At 39.0% G+C, this 15578-nt stretch overlaps 1 pseudogene; it reads left to right on the forward strand.

Moving 5' to 3' along the window:
- The first annotated feature begins 1503 nt into the window (after window positions 1-1503).
- LOC137239488 (ADAMTS-like protein 1) overlaps window positions 1504-15578 on the forward strand; it is an 87701-nt pseudogene continuing 73626 nt past the window's right edge.

Here is a 15578-nt window from a genome sequence, read left to right on the forward strand (position 1 = left end):
ACAACATCACATAACATAACATAACAAAGCGTCACAAATAACAACATAAAATTACCTAGCATAACATAGTAAATATAAAATGTCATTTACCATAAAATAAAAGAACACTACATAACATAATGTAATTAGATAATGCAAACAGCGCAACATAAATAAGCATAGAATAATATAAAAGAACATGATATAACAGTTCGTGCATTCATTTACTAGCAACATATTTTTGTGTCGAAATGTTAATATTCGCCACAATAATATAACGTAATATAACAAAAACTAACATAACAAAGCTGTACGACCGTACATTAACTTCAATATGAAAATTACCAAAGTTATCCTCTCCTCATTTCAAATTTCTTAAACATTTAAATTTTAAATCGCAGCATTTTATATGGCCATGACTGTCGTTAGAGTACTATATAAACATCGAATTTCGTATCATATGGTTTCCGATAAAAACAAAAATATATATATATATATCGATAATGTTAATATGCCGGTACTTGGGTTAATTTGACGTCCACGAAAAGTAGATCATCCTTTCAACATCGACCAGCCAAGCAGTGCAGAAGTTTTCCTACAAAGTTCTTTTGTAAGTGCCAAAGTTTAATTTGTGCAATCCAATATACATATATATCATATGTATATAGAATCAGCTTACCTCATCGTGGGATTTTAAAGCAAAAAGAAAACGAACCCAGACTCGTGGTTTCTCCAACCAATTTTCCGAAAGCCATACCAATATTAAATCCCAATTGCAAGACGTACGAAACGCTGGCTTATTGGCGGTACTGCCACGTGGCAGTTCCGAATTTCATTTGTCCTCTGCCAAATGGATCTGGGAAATATTTAAAGCAAAGGAAATCAAATACTGGATCTCAAGTTGAGCCATAATCTTAAGATTTTAATACTTATTTAAAAGAACATTTTTATTAATTATGTGATTATACATAACTATTTCAATGCAAGATTTGACATATATATTTACTTAAGAATACATATATATATCTCAACTTGCAAATGGACGAGAAAGAAGCTAATGCATGTAAATTATTAGCAACTTAGAAAAAAAATTTTCCAAAGGACAACAATAAGTAGGTTTTATGGGAAAAGAAAATAATTAAAAATTGAAGTTGAACTGTGAAATTAGCATAGTCATAATACTATGCATGCATTCGAAATTGGATTGTCATGTGTAAAATAGTTTAAAAATTAGAAATAATGTATTTCATCCTGATTACTTGGTCATGTGGTGAGACCACATGTTAACCACCCCCCTAACCTCACTCAACGCCTATAGTGTGTCTTACTATTCCCGCGCTCAATGATTTTAATTCATAAATTTTAACTACAAAAACAAGAAAAGGTTACAAACGAAAGAAATATTAAAGAAAACATAAATTCCATGAGAGAACTTTAAACCTTCCTTTTCTAAATGTATACAATTGTTGGTGTTTGCTTTTAAGCACACGTTTTTGTTTGTTTTTGCTATCTAATCCGATCGCTCGTTTGCAAAAACAGCATATGTAATATGTATATATAAATTATAAATGCACATATGTATGTATAAATATATGTATACATATGTACTTAATTTAATACAGTTTATATAGCTGCGGAAAGCGAAGAACAAGAACAACCATAGCGAGGAGGCCTTCGACGCTTTGATGGATTTGCACAAAGAAAAAAATAATCATGATGTAAGTTTGACATACCTGTAACATACCTTGATTTAACATGCGTTTAAATATTTTCTGACTACATTTTTTTTTTGCTTAAAGTGGCATATGTATTTTTGTGTGTACAATTCTGAATAAGACCAATGAAAGTATATGCATACGAACATACATATGTACATATAGACAAATGAGTCGTCTCAATTCCTTATTTTAACTCTATAAGTTCTCAACCAAGTTTTTTTTTTTTACTCTCATACTCATTTGTAAATATATGTAAAGAATTTTATTTAAAATGTAGGTCAAGGACCGCGAGTAAGATCAGCTGTTGAGGTAGGTCAGGATCTTTAGTAAATTTTACCCACAAAAAAATATTGTTAGTAATTATCTACTTTCATAAGGATTTGTTACTTTGTTACTTAAAGTTTTTTTTCTTATTTCAACTTTACCTATAGATAATTATAATGGCCTGAATTGTAATAAAGATTAAAATAATATGACTATGTAATCGTAATCTTTGGTCATTTCTCGAAGGGTAGTGTGGGAGCTTTGGGGCTCCAACCACAACAACAGAGCCATGGTAGGGAGGGTGAAGAGCAGCCAAAACATTCATAGTTGCGCTGCCAAGAAGGGTAAGGAATCGTAGTGGTGGGTGAAGAAGTAAGTACTGGTCTTTGGATGGTTTCACTTTGTTAGTTGATAGTGTGCAAAATATTATTCATCTTGTTAGGGCCAAAACCGAAGTGAAGGTAGTTTGGTTTGTGGTTGCGTTTATGGAACCCCCCCCAGACTGAAGCTCCGGCCTACATGCGAGTGCACACGCCGCAGCCGCAGACAAGCGTTGCAAGCTCCTTCACGACTGCTGGACTACGGTCACATAACAAAGCATTACCCATAACTAAGTAAGGTTATGTATGATCGATTATCAAATTGAAAAGCCTAGGAGCATTGTTTAAAATAACTCCGTCCAACTTCTACTTGCTGCAGATTTAACGATGAGCTGTACGAGGTCTACGCGGCCATGGCTACTACTACCGCCTGAAACGATCTCTTTATTTCCGGATCAGCGTAGTATACTGCAGACCGTACCCCTTCCATTAGTTAAAAACATCAGTATACGAGTTAAACACGTCGTCTGAGGCCTCTGCTCCACATCGATTTTCCACAGCATTTAACTGTCTGGAAAGATTTCTAGATATTTTATTTCATAAAACCGCCATTTTAATAATCTTTTTAAATGAACTTTGGTTTCTTATCAGAGCCTTTGTTGAGTTTTTATAAAACTTTATTGAACTCAAGAATCACCTTTTTAGAGTCATATTCGAGCCTCTTTTTTGATTTATTTCGAACCTCCCACAAAACTAAAATATCGGTTTCGCTTTAGTAATTTTTGGAGAAAGCACTACATTAATGAATTAAGTTATAAATACTAATTCGAAAGGACTCTGAACTCGGTGAATCCTTTTCGAACAGAATTTGTTACTCTTCCATGTTATATTTAATCTTCAAATTTTTCTATTTACTTTTTATTATACTCAGCTGAGCAGAGCTCACAGAGTATATTAACTTTGTTCGCATAACGGTAATCCGTAAGGGCATAAACTAATCGAGATAGATATAGACTTCTATATATCAAAATTACCTGGGCGAAAAAAGAAATTTAGCCATATCCGTCCGTCCGTCCGTAAACACGATAACTTGAGTAAATTTTGAGATATCTTGATGAAACTTGGTATATAAGTTCCTGGGCGCTCATCTCAGATCGCTATTTAAAATAAACGAAATCGGACTACAACCACGCCCACTTTTTCGATATCGAAAATTTCGAAAAACCGAAAAAGTGCGATAATTCATTACCAAAGACGGATAAAGCGATGAAACTTGGTAGGTGCGTTGACCTTATGACGCAAAATAGATAATTAGTAAAATTTTGGACCATGGGCGTGGCACCGCCCACTTTTAAAAGAAGGTAATTTAAAAGTTTGCAAGCTGGAATTTCGCAGTCGTTGAAGATATCATGATGAAATTTGGCAGGCAAGTTACTCCTATTACTATATGTGTGCTAAATAAAAATTAGCAAAATCGGATGACGAACACGCCTACTTTAAAAAAAAAAATTTTTTTAAGTCAAATTTTAACAAAAAATTTAATATCTTTACAGTATATAAGTAAATTATGTCAGCATTCAACTCCGGTCATAATATGGTGCAACAAAATACAAAAATAAAAGAAAATTTCAAAATGGGCGTGGCTCCGCCGTTTTTCATTTAATTCGTCTAGAATACTTTTAAGGCCATAAGTCCAACAAAAATTTACAAATCCTTGTGAAATTTTGTAGGTGCATAGATTCTATGACGATAACTGTTTTCTGTGAAAATGACCGACATCGGTTCAAGCCACGCCTAGTTTTTATACACAGTCGACCGTCTGTCCTTCCGCTCGGCCGTTAACACGATAACTTGAGCAAAAATCGATATATCTTTACTAAACTTAGTTCACGTACTTATCTGAACTGACTTTATCTTGGTATTAAAAATGGCCGAAATCCGACTATGACCACGCCAACTTTTTCGATATCGAAAATTACGAAAAATGAAAAAAATGCCATAATTCTGTACCAAATATGAAAAAAGAGATGAAAGATGGTATTTGAATTGGTTTATTGACGCAAAATAAAACTTTAGAAAAAACTTTGTAAAATGGGTGTGACACCTCCCTTATTAAGTAGAATAAAATGAAAAGGTTCTGCAGGGCGAAATCAAAAGCCCTTGGAATCTTGGCACTGTTCGTGGTATTACATATATAAATAAATTAGCGGTGCCTGACAGATGATGTTCTGGGTCACCCTGGTCCACATTTTGGTCGATATCTCGAAAACGCCTTCACATGTACAACTAAGGATCACTCCCTTTTAAAGCCCTTATTAATGCCAACCATATCGTAAAAACACATTGTAGAGTCACCCCTAGTCCACCCTTAATGCGATATCTCGAAAAAGCATCCACCTATAGAACTAAGGCCCACTACATTTTAAATAATCATTAACACCTTTCAGTTGATACCCATATCGTACGAACACATTCTAGGGTCACCCCTGGTCCACCTTTATGGCGATATACCGCAATGGCGTCCACCTATAGAACTATGGCCCACTCCCTTTTAAAATACTCTTTAATACCTTCCAGGTTGATACCCATGTCATACAAACACGTTCCAGGGTTACCCTAAGTTCATTTTCCTACATGGTGATTTTCCCTTATTTTGCCTCCAAAGCTCTCAGCTCAGTATGTAATGTTCGGTTACACCCGAACTTAACCTTCCTTACTTGTTTTTGCTTATTTTTGTTTTTTTCCTTCCCTCTTCACGTTAGACCGATCCGTCATTCTTACCTCTGCTTTTGCTCCACCGCTCCGTCTGCTCTCAATTATTTTACATTCTGCATATTTCTCTACTTTCTAAATTTATTGAGTTTTCCTGCACGTCATCTTGCCTTCTTCACTATGCCGACAACTGACATTTGCTACATCATGTGAAATGAGTTATTGAAACTGTTTCAACTCATAAATAAATAATTAAGGAATTGTAAATGAGTCAAAGTGTTTTAAGTCTAGTTTGGTACTTGTTCGGCCTTTTGTGAGTATATGCGCACGTGTAGGTGTAAAACGGCATACGTATGTACGTATTTGCGCCTCACTGCCTCTTTCAACAACAGTAAATGCGTTTCTATTTATGAAAGTTTGCAGCATCTGCTGAGGAGTCACAACTTTTTGGGCGTCTAATGCCATTTACTGTGCTTTAAGGCATTCAAGAGTCGATTATGACACGTGTGTTTAAGAATAGCAAAATATTTACATCAATACATATGAAATGTCAAGTCATGTCGTAACGTCAACACTTCAGCACTTAACGTAGTCTAGCAACATCTTTAATTCCTTCATTCATTATACATTCGCAAACACTCAAGACTCAGTGTGGCTATCACATTGTCACAGTAACTTCAGTGGACTAACTACAAGCTCTGGACATTAAGATTCACTGGGAGTGGAGCAATTTCGTGGTTATTGCCATACCCAATAACATGCTCCAGTGCTACTTTTGGCAACGTTGTAAATATTCTTGTTCACTGTTCTCCTCCGTATTTGAACAGCACGGCTGGTAGTTCGTCGTTTCCTGTAGTGTAGGGAAAGTGTAGCGTAAGCGTTGTGTTTGAACGTGGTATGGTATATAGTGAATATATCGAATGCCTCTTGATCAAATCGAAGGAGAAATGTATAACTTATGCAAAGTCTACACTCGACCGAGCAATCAATATCGAAGCAATTTAGCAACCATAAACAAGTTTTCTTACATTCGCATTAATTTTTCACAATTTCAGATTTGCTCACATACTAAGCCTGAAAAGTTTTTTTTTTTTTTATATAGAAGAAAATCTGATACACCGTGCAGAAAAAAATTTTTCAAAAATCAAAACGATTTTCCAGAGACCCATACACATGTATTTTGTTACACTTAAATTGATTGGTCTACAAAACTACATAATCAAAAGAATTTTGAGAACACCGAAAAACAAAGTTCGTAATTTTGGTAAAAATTTCTCGAATTTTCGATTTTTTTCGAAATTGCGTTTGAGATTGATTTGCATAGTTTTAATTACAAAATTTGTAGAAGTCTTTTCTTAAAATATGGAAAACTTTTAAAGAAGAATTTAGTTGATGAAATATGATAAAAATTTACGCTGCTATTTTTCTGTTCACTGCTGTATAAGAAAAATAACACAATTACAGCTGAAACCAGAATCCCATTGTTGAAAAAATGTCCTTGAGCTGTATATGAAAAGGATAAAATAAATGACCACAAATTTAAATTGAATAAATTTATTCACTGCATGTTTCTGTGCGTAATTTAAGATAAGAAATATCTTTAAAGTAACCGAAATCTAAAATGTCCCACGCATCCAAAAATAAAGTACTCCACATGATTTTCTCACCTTACTCTAGCCGACAGAGGATTTTGGTCGTAAATCAGACAAAGTAAAAGTGGGCGAAGTCCAGCAATAAATTTTGTTAAGGATTTCATCAAAAGTGATAAGAATGGGTGGAGCCGTGTAGAAGTCCACGAAAGTAGGGAAAGCTTCTGACCGCCATTCACCTGGGAATGGCCAGAGCGATTCTTTTGCATGCGGTTCAAGCAGCTCACTACTGCCGGTCGCTTGCGGCCAAAAATCCTCTGGGTAGCCGCTAAACATCCATTTAGCGGTGAGCTAATGTGAGAAGGCGACAACCTGGCTAGGCCACTCTGACATAATCGGTTTAAGGGCTAGCCGGGGGAGATCTCATCAGCAGCGTCTGTACATCTCTAGGTGCGGCTGCAAGCGGGCGTCTGTCTTGGAGCAAGCGGCTAGCTATATAAACGTGCAAGTAATATTTTCAGCCCCGCTGAGCGGGTTGTGCGGTGGGCTTGGGACCCGCCACGTAAAACCATACTCCAATGAAATATAACAACAGGCCTCCGATAAATACACTCTTCTCTATTGATGACGACCATGGTAAACGTTTGAAGGACAATGAATTGAGGGCATGCACCTGGAAAGTCCGCTCTCTGAATGGGATTGGTGCAGATGCCCGGCTGGTTGATGTCCTCGTCAAAGCAAAATCTGACATCACCGCCATCCAAAAAATGCGTTGGACGAAGCAAGGAAGAAAGAAGATCAAAAATTGTGACATCTATTGGAGTGGCCATACGAATAAGCGCAGTTTCGGCGTCAGATTCGTGGTGGGAGAGAGACTTTGTCGCCAAGTTCTGGGGTTCACGCCTGTGGGCGAGCGTCTCGCCGCTATCCGAATAAAAGCAAAATTTTTAAATATATCATCCATCTGCGCCCATGCGCCGACAGAGGAGAAAGACGATGAGGTAAAAGAAACTTTTTATGAACAATTAGAACGCACATACGAGCGCTACCGTCATGATATAAAAGTCGTGCTTGGCGACTTTAACGCCAGGGTGGGCAAAGAAGGTGTTTTTGGCCCTACAGTCGGAAAGTCCAGCCTACACAATGAAACTTCTCCTAACGGACTGAGGCTGATTGACTTTGCCGGTGCTCGAAACATGGTCATATCGAGCACGAGGTTTATGCATAAAAAGATACATCAAGCTACATGGCTGTCTCCCGATCGAAATACTCGCAATCAGATCGATGACGTTGTGATAGACGGACGGCATGCCTCCAGTGTTTTAGATGTGCGCACGATCCGAGGGCCTAATATCGACTCGGACTATTATCTCGTTGCAGCCAAAATACGCACCCGCCTCAACGCGGCTAAAACCAAGGAACAAAAAACACAAGGAAAGCTAGACGTCGGAAAGCTTCAATCACAACAGACTGTCAATGATTTCGCAACTCGACTCTCACACCTGCTCTCTGAGAGCACAACTCATCCTGAAGGAATACAGGAGCAGTGGGAGCATATCTCCAAAGCACTTCGTACTGCCGCCGAGGAAACAATTGGTTACCGGCGGCCACGAAAAAACAACTGGTACGATGAAGAATGCCGCGTTGCAACCGAAAGAAAAGACGCTGCCTACATGGCTACGTTAAAAGCGAGCGCGACAAGAGGAGTGTGTGAACGCTATCGTGAGTTGAAAAGGGAAGCGAGACGCCTTTTCAGGAAGAAAAACGCAGAAGCAGAAAGGGTGAGTGCGAGGAGCTTGAGCTGCTAGCCACCAGGAATAACGCCCGAAAATTTTAGCAAAAAATACGCCGAAAGACCGGGGCAAACTCCTGTAGGAACGAAAACGGCGACCTGATGTCCAGAGAGTGCTTAGATTATGGAGGGAATACTTCTCTGCTGTCCTAAATGGAGGCAGCAATTCACCGCGCAGAGATGAAGAACCCGATCCCGCAATCGATGATGATGGAATATATGTCCCCCCGCCCGACTATGACGAAGTTAGAATAGCAATAACCAGATTGAAAAACAACAAGGCCGTGGGCGCTGATGGATTGCCTGCGGAGCTATTCAAGTACGACGGCGAGGAGTTGGTAAGGCGCATGCAGAAACTTCTTAGCAAAATATGGGCGGACGAGTGCATGCCCGACGGTTGGAATCTAAGTGTTCTTTGCCCAGTCCACAAGAAGGGGGATACTGCAAAGTGCACCAACTATCGTGGAATCAGCCTTCTTAATATCGCATATAAGGTCCTTTCAGGTGTATTGTGCGAAAGATTGAAGCCCGTCGTGAACCGGTTAATTGGACCTTATCAGTGCGGCTTCAGACCTGGTAAATCTACCATCGACCAGATTTTCACAATGCGCCAAATCTTGGAAAAAACCCGTGAAAAGAGAATCGACACACATCACCCCTTCGTCGACTTTAAAGCCGCCTTCGACAGCACGAAAAGGAGCTGCCTATATGCCGCTATGTCTGAATCTGGTTTCCCCGCAAAACTTATACGGCTGTGCAAAATGATGTTGAGCAACGCCGTCAGCTCAGTCAGAATTGGAAGGGACCTCTCCGAGTCGTTCGAAACTAAACGAGGTTTCAGACAGGGTGACCCCCTATCGTGTGATTTCTTTAATTTAATGCTGGAGAAAATTATACTAGCTGCAGAACATAACCGCACTGGAACAATATACTATAAAAGCGTGCAATTACTGGCATATGCTGATTACATTGATATCATCGGCCTAAACACCCGCGCTATTAGTTCTGCTTACTCCAAACTGGAAAAAGAAGCGGTAAAGATGGGTTTGATGGTGAATGAGGACAAAACGAAGTACCTGCTGTCATCGAGCAAAGAGTCGCGCATATGCGCCTTGGCAACCAAGCTACTGTTGGCAGCCATAATTTCGAAATAGTAAAAGACTTCGTTTATTTGGGAACCAGCATCAACACTAGCAACAACATCAGCACTGAAATCCAGCGAAGAATCAATATTGCCAATAAATGCTACTTTGGACTAGATAGGCAATTGAAAAGTGAAGTTCTCTCTCGGCGAACGAAAATCATACTCTACAAGGCACTTATCGTATCCGTCCTGCTATGTGGGGCAGAAGCATGGACCATGACATCAGCAGATGAAGCGGCTTTGGGAGTGTTCCAGAGAAAAGTTCTTCGAAAGATTTATGGACCTCTACGCGTTGGCGATGGCGAATACCGACGAAGATTTAATGATGAGCTGTACGAGCTATACGCAGACATTAAAATAGTCCAGCGAATTAAAACGCGGCGGCTGCGCTGGCTAGGCCATGTTATGCGAATGAAAGATGATGCTCCGGCCAAGAAAGTGTTTCTATCGGAACCCGCCTATGGAAGCAGAGGTAGAGGCCGGCCCCCACTCCGTTGGCAGGACCAGGTGGAAAACGATTTAAACTCCCTTGGTGTGACCAATTGGCGCCGGTTGGCGGAGCGAAGGAGCGACTGGCGCGCCTTGTTGGACGGCCATAACCGTTTAGACGGTTAAGCGCCAATTAAGTAAGTAAGTAAGATAAGAATGCTTTAGTGTTCGTAGTAAGCAAGTTAAAGACCCATATTTCGAAGCTCAAATGAATCCTGGCCATTGACCGCTTTGTCTGCAGTGTCTACCTCGTATACACATACATGTTTAGGACTTTATTCAATACCAGATGTAACTACTGTGCTTAGAGCTTCTCCAATTCCCACCTTCTTGCACTGCTCGCTGCGTCTGGTGCATTGCCGCGAGATTTAATATCTTGTAGAAAAGTATGCGTTCAAAACACTCCTGCTACAAACCTACCAAAAATTAGAAGTGAAGTGTTTAGTGCTTACCAAATCACCACAGGTATAAGGATTTGGAAAACAACGCCTTCTTTGAGTATTTAGTCTTCGAATATCACTTTTCGTGCCGTACAATACCTAAAAGTTAATGACTGTTAGGGAGGGAGAGCCTTATTTACCTAACCTAAAACATTCTAAATTCAGTGATAATGTCAAAGGTGGATTGTTTGTCTTTGGTACTCAAATAAATAAAAACTCCCACCTTTAATTTAAAAACTCAAGTCTGGTCAAATGCTCAGCTTTTATGCATGATGCCCGCTGGATCTTCTCAGAAAATGGACATACTGTATTTAGGATGCCCTAACAATCAGTGGAACACACGTTAGGCGAGTAACCCAATTTTTCATCGCAAAATTTGTTTAGAATCTTTTTGACGATAAGATTTGCGAAATAATCAGCGCAGGCTTACACTTTTGAGTACCCTACACCATAAAAAGGACGTTTATAATCAATGCTTTGAAAAAGAAGTTCTTCGTCTGGCGTGGACTTCTTAATTAATTTTGGGTTGTGTAATTGGTTGGTAAATTTATTTATTTACCTAATAACATCCTAAGCCATTAGAGCTCTTTTAACAGTTCCTGGAAAGAAGTACGTAAAACATTAGTCCTTTCATGACAACAAAGGCGCTGTGATTGGTTTATTTGTGTTCGAGAGATCATATTCTGATCCCATCAGTTATACGATTAAGTAGATAAACGTTTCCCATATCAACAGTCCCCCCACGAAGTAGCATGTACCTTGTACACATATATGTACATTAGTCCATCCGTCCGTCAGTATTTTTACAAGGGACCACGAGATAGTGATTTGTCCGAAGTCTTTGGGATGTACGTGAAAGCTTTTGCACATGATTGGAAAAACTTAACATGTCTGGAAGATTGTTGAATATTACATATAAAAATAGTCGCCATCACGCATCTCCACATAATACGGGGGACTGAAGGGCCCAGGCGTGCGAAAAGTCGAAATTAAACTTATATTTTGAGGGCTTTTCAGCTCCACTTTTGGTAGTGGATTTGAATTTAAATCCATAAATATGCCAAAGCATATAGGGATAAGTACTTTAGCTGGAACATAGCCCCCAATATCCCAATAGGATTAATAACAACCAAAGGGCGCCGTGTATCTAGAGGCCACCATAATAAGCCAATGTAGTGTCATTCATTTTATCGAGTTGTTTTCCCAAAGTCCACCATACCCGATAATGGAAAGTATGGGACACCTTATGCAGTGTGTGAATCTTTTTCAGCCGGTCTTCTTGAAGCCCCTGCTTCATAAAAAAATTGGCCTGAATGAAACAGGAGAGTGCTACCGATGGAAGCTGAAAAGAAATCATGTTATTATAGAGAAGAGGTGGTGGTGCGATGGCTACTAGGACATGGTTCTGAATTTTACTTGAAATCTCCTGGATTCATACTGGTGTAAAGGCAGATGCCTTTATCAATTCAGCTACATATGTGAATATCCCGCTGTGTAATTTGTCTCTAAGTGTTGTCATTATTTTTTTTTTTTTTGTTATTACGTAAAAATGTATACTCTATGTGTTTAATAAAATTGTGTGGAATATATTCAGGCGCTTTCAACAGAATTGTATTAGCAACATTGGATTTTTCGCAGTGCCTTATTAGCAACTCTTTCGCTGTTCACATTTTAAATTTGTATATAGGACAAATAACGGCCAAAACTGGAAATCCTTCAAACCTTCTCATAGCTTCCAAATCAATTTTTTTTTCAGCAAAACCCTGCATATATTCATCGATTTTTGTTTCTTTTTCTACCTAGTTCTGCCTTTGTTTCTTCTTTTGTGCTATTTTAGCATTCCCCCTCACTTATGTACAACATTGATAGCCGGTCTTTGACGTGGAATTAATATTTTAACGAGCATTAAAGTTCCGGCTACCAAAAGCTGCCTCTTCTGTTAAGCCATTTGTTCCCAGCAGAGCCTGTAACTGTGTCTACGCCGCTGTTTACCTTGCTCCCCACAACAAAATAACTTCCTCGTTCAATAGTCGACAGCCGTGCCACTATGAGCTCTACACTCAAAATAGTAGCAACGTAACTGACTTACTGACTAACAGCAAACGACAAATATCAATTATTTTAATGCCCTCAGCAGCGGCTACCGAAAAGCAACTAAAGCAAAAAAAAAATAAAGCAACAAGCATAAATAACCAAGCAGTGAGAGCAATAAGTGTAACGGTGGTGTAATGGTGCAATAACGGTGTAAATAATTTAAAGTAGTGTACTTTAACATCACCTGCCCATTTGAGTAGGAGTGTATTAGAAAGTTCTTTTGTTTTGTTGTATTTTTGTTGCTGACTGTTGACTGAGTTCTGAATTTTACTGTAGCCAACAAAAGTTGTTGACTAATTGTGAATGAACTCAATTTTACTACTCAATTTTACACTCTCTTTTTTATTTAATTATTCAACAACTTCTATCTGATATATTTCTTTTATTCCTCCATTTTCAGATGACCATTTTCATTGAGAATACATCTGTGGCGAAACGTCTAAATGCCAGTCAAGCTTTTGATGATACGTGGAACACAGCCTCCGATTTGGAGAATGAACTCGAAGTGAGTGAAAGAAAAGTACATATACTTAGTTATACTTAGTACATTTAACCACAATTATAAACTGATATAAGAACATAACCATTAACAAACATATATTCCATGATTGTAGTTCAGTGGCGTAGCAGAATGGTGAGAGAGGGCGTTTGAAAGTAAGAGATTGCGAATTGAGTATTCATAGAAAACGAGTGCAACTTCCTTGTTCTTTCGAGCACTGTAGAACTTAGATTGCCGTTCGAAGAAACATTGAAACTTTAGCTCTCGAAAATCGGTGTTCGAGTCCCAACACCACTTAAATCCGGATCCATATTCGGATAGAAATCATCATATTGGTAGCACTCCAAAATAGCAGAGAGGAGGATGTATCTTTAATCGTTAAAACAAACATATTTAGGCGAAATGATCTGTTCAAATCGGCCGACATTCCGAACCTCGCTCAATATGTATACATTAGACTGGGTCGATTTATTAACCGATATCTCGCCATCGATTTTTCGATAGGATTTGGGCTCAGGAAAAAAACGTTCCACTACGCATACCCAAAAAAATAATTTTCGAGCCTGCGAAAAAAAATGGCGAAAAGGTAAATTTTTCGACCAAAACACTCCCCAAAACCCAAAAAATTATTATTTTTTTTTTTTAAAACCTGTTATCACCAACGTTTTTACAACAGTTTTTTGAAAAAAAAACAAAATATATATATATATATATATATATTATTTGGTTTTGGGGAGTGTTTTGGTCGAAAAATTTACCCTTTCGCCATTTTTTTTCGCATGCTCGAAAATTATTTTTTTTGGGTATGCGTAGTGGAACTTTTTTTCCTGAGCCCAAATCCTATCGAAAAATCGATGGCGCGATATCGGTTAACTTTATTCCACAAAAATCGACAAAGGTTACTATACATACATATATAGAATCTCATGTCACAATACAAGTACGTAGTATTTTCCGAAGTACTAAATACTTAGGTACATATCATATAGGCTATTGGATACTATTTTTTAATAATTATTGAAAAAGGTGGGCGGTGTTGATATAAGCTCGGGCTCATTAGGTTGCAAAAACGGAAAACGGAAGAAAGGGCAAATCTTTATAGAAGCCAATATTTTGACAGCATTGAGCATAAGTAGATGGAGAGATTATGGTGAGGATATATACTGCGAACTATAGGTCTACGGTGCTCTGATTCTCTTCAAAGAATTTAGGCCAAGACGATCTCCATGAGGCAGTCCAAAATGGTGCTTGGATTTAGAGAGTATAACTGCCTGTTTTCTCACTTTAGTGATCCAAAGATCCTTTGCCTTCACACAATGGCATCGTATTCGAAAATCATTCTGCAGTCTAATACTCGCTGTCACAGGATCAACAGATGCTGTTAGACCGTTTGCCTAGCTTGTCCATGTGATTTTTGGGTAAAATTCGAAGGCGGTTTAATAACGCTTGCGTTGTATCCTGCTATCATTGCCTTTGCCCTCCGTATTTCTCGACTTTCACTCCAGTATTGTTCTCTGAGGCATGCATCCTTCTTCATGAACCGCTCTCTCAGTGAGACCCTATCGCCATGATGGGCTTTGGTTTGTATATACTTTTCGGCCGCTACCTGTATGGTCAGCCTTACGCTTCTTCGTTTCCGTTCGCCCATTTGTGGCGCAATACCAAAGCTAAGCGCATGATGTGACTAGCTCTTAAACGATTCAATAACGATTCTCTCATTACTGTAGCCTCGTTGTAGGTTGAACTCTGTACATTGGATTACGGTGACAACTCCGACCAGGAAGATGGTCCGATATTGGTATGTAGACCTTGGTTCCGGGGCCGAGTGTTACCCAGTTCTAATTTAAATAGGTTTTAAAACTTAATGAGCTTTCTGATGTCATCTCTGGGAATTTGGGTGAGTTAAAATCGTTCCTTCAAGCTCTCTTTATTCCGGGATTGTATTCCTTTGCCTCTGCCAAAGCCCTCCTGCAAAGCAATGTTCGCCAGCGTGCGCGTGGCGGCGCTTGTTCGAGCAGCACCTTCATTGCAGACACATGTCAGGCGTTGGGACGTTTTGAGGAAATACGGTAAGAACTCGGATAGCGAAATAGAGGGGAAGGGAAGAGGAGTGGCTTAAAGCAAAATGGACGCAAAGATGACGCAATGACGCGAAAGAAGTTGGATAAATAAAAAAAAGTATGTAGCAAGAGTGAAAAGAAAGAAAAAAACACGAAAATGTAGAGGAAGGAAAATCGAAAATAGAACTGGCTTCATGAAAACTTACTAATTTATCAATGGATAATTTTGTTACCTAAGCAACATGATTACAAACACAAAATACTCGCTCCATGCTGGTAAGTGCACCGTCGTCTACTGCCGTTCTACTGGTGTCGTTCGCTTTCATATCACCGCTGAGCCGGTGCCGAGCCTAGATTTCCGATTGCTATTAAGATCGTCGGGGCGGCCACCGTGGTGTGATAGTAGCGTGCTCCGCCTACCACACCGTATGCTCTGGGTTCACGCCCCGGGCAAAGCAACATCAAAATTTTAGAAATA

Source organism: Eurosta solidaginis, chromosome 2, assembly GCF_040869045.1.
Source record: "Eurosta solidaginis isolate ZX-2024a chromosome 2, ASM4086904v1, whole genome shotgun sequence".
NCBI lineage: Eukaryota > Metazoa > Arthropoda > Insecta > Diptera > Tephritidae > Eurosta > Eurosta solidaginis.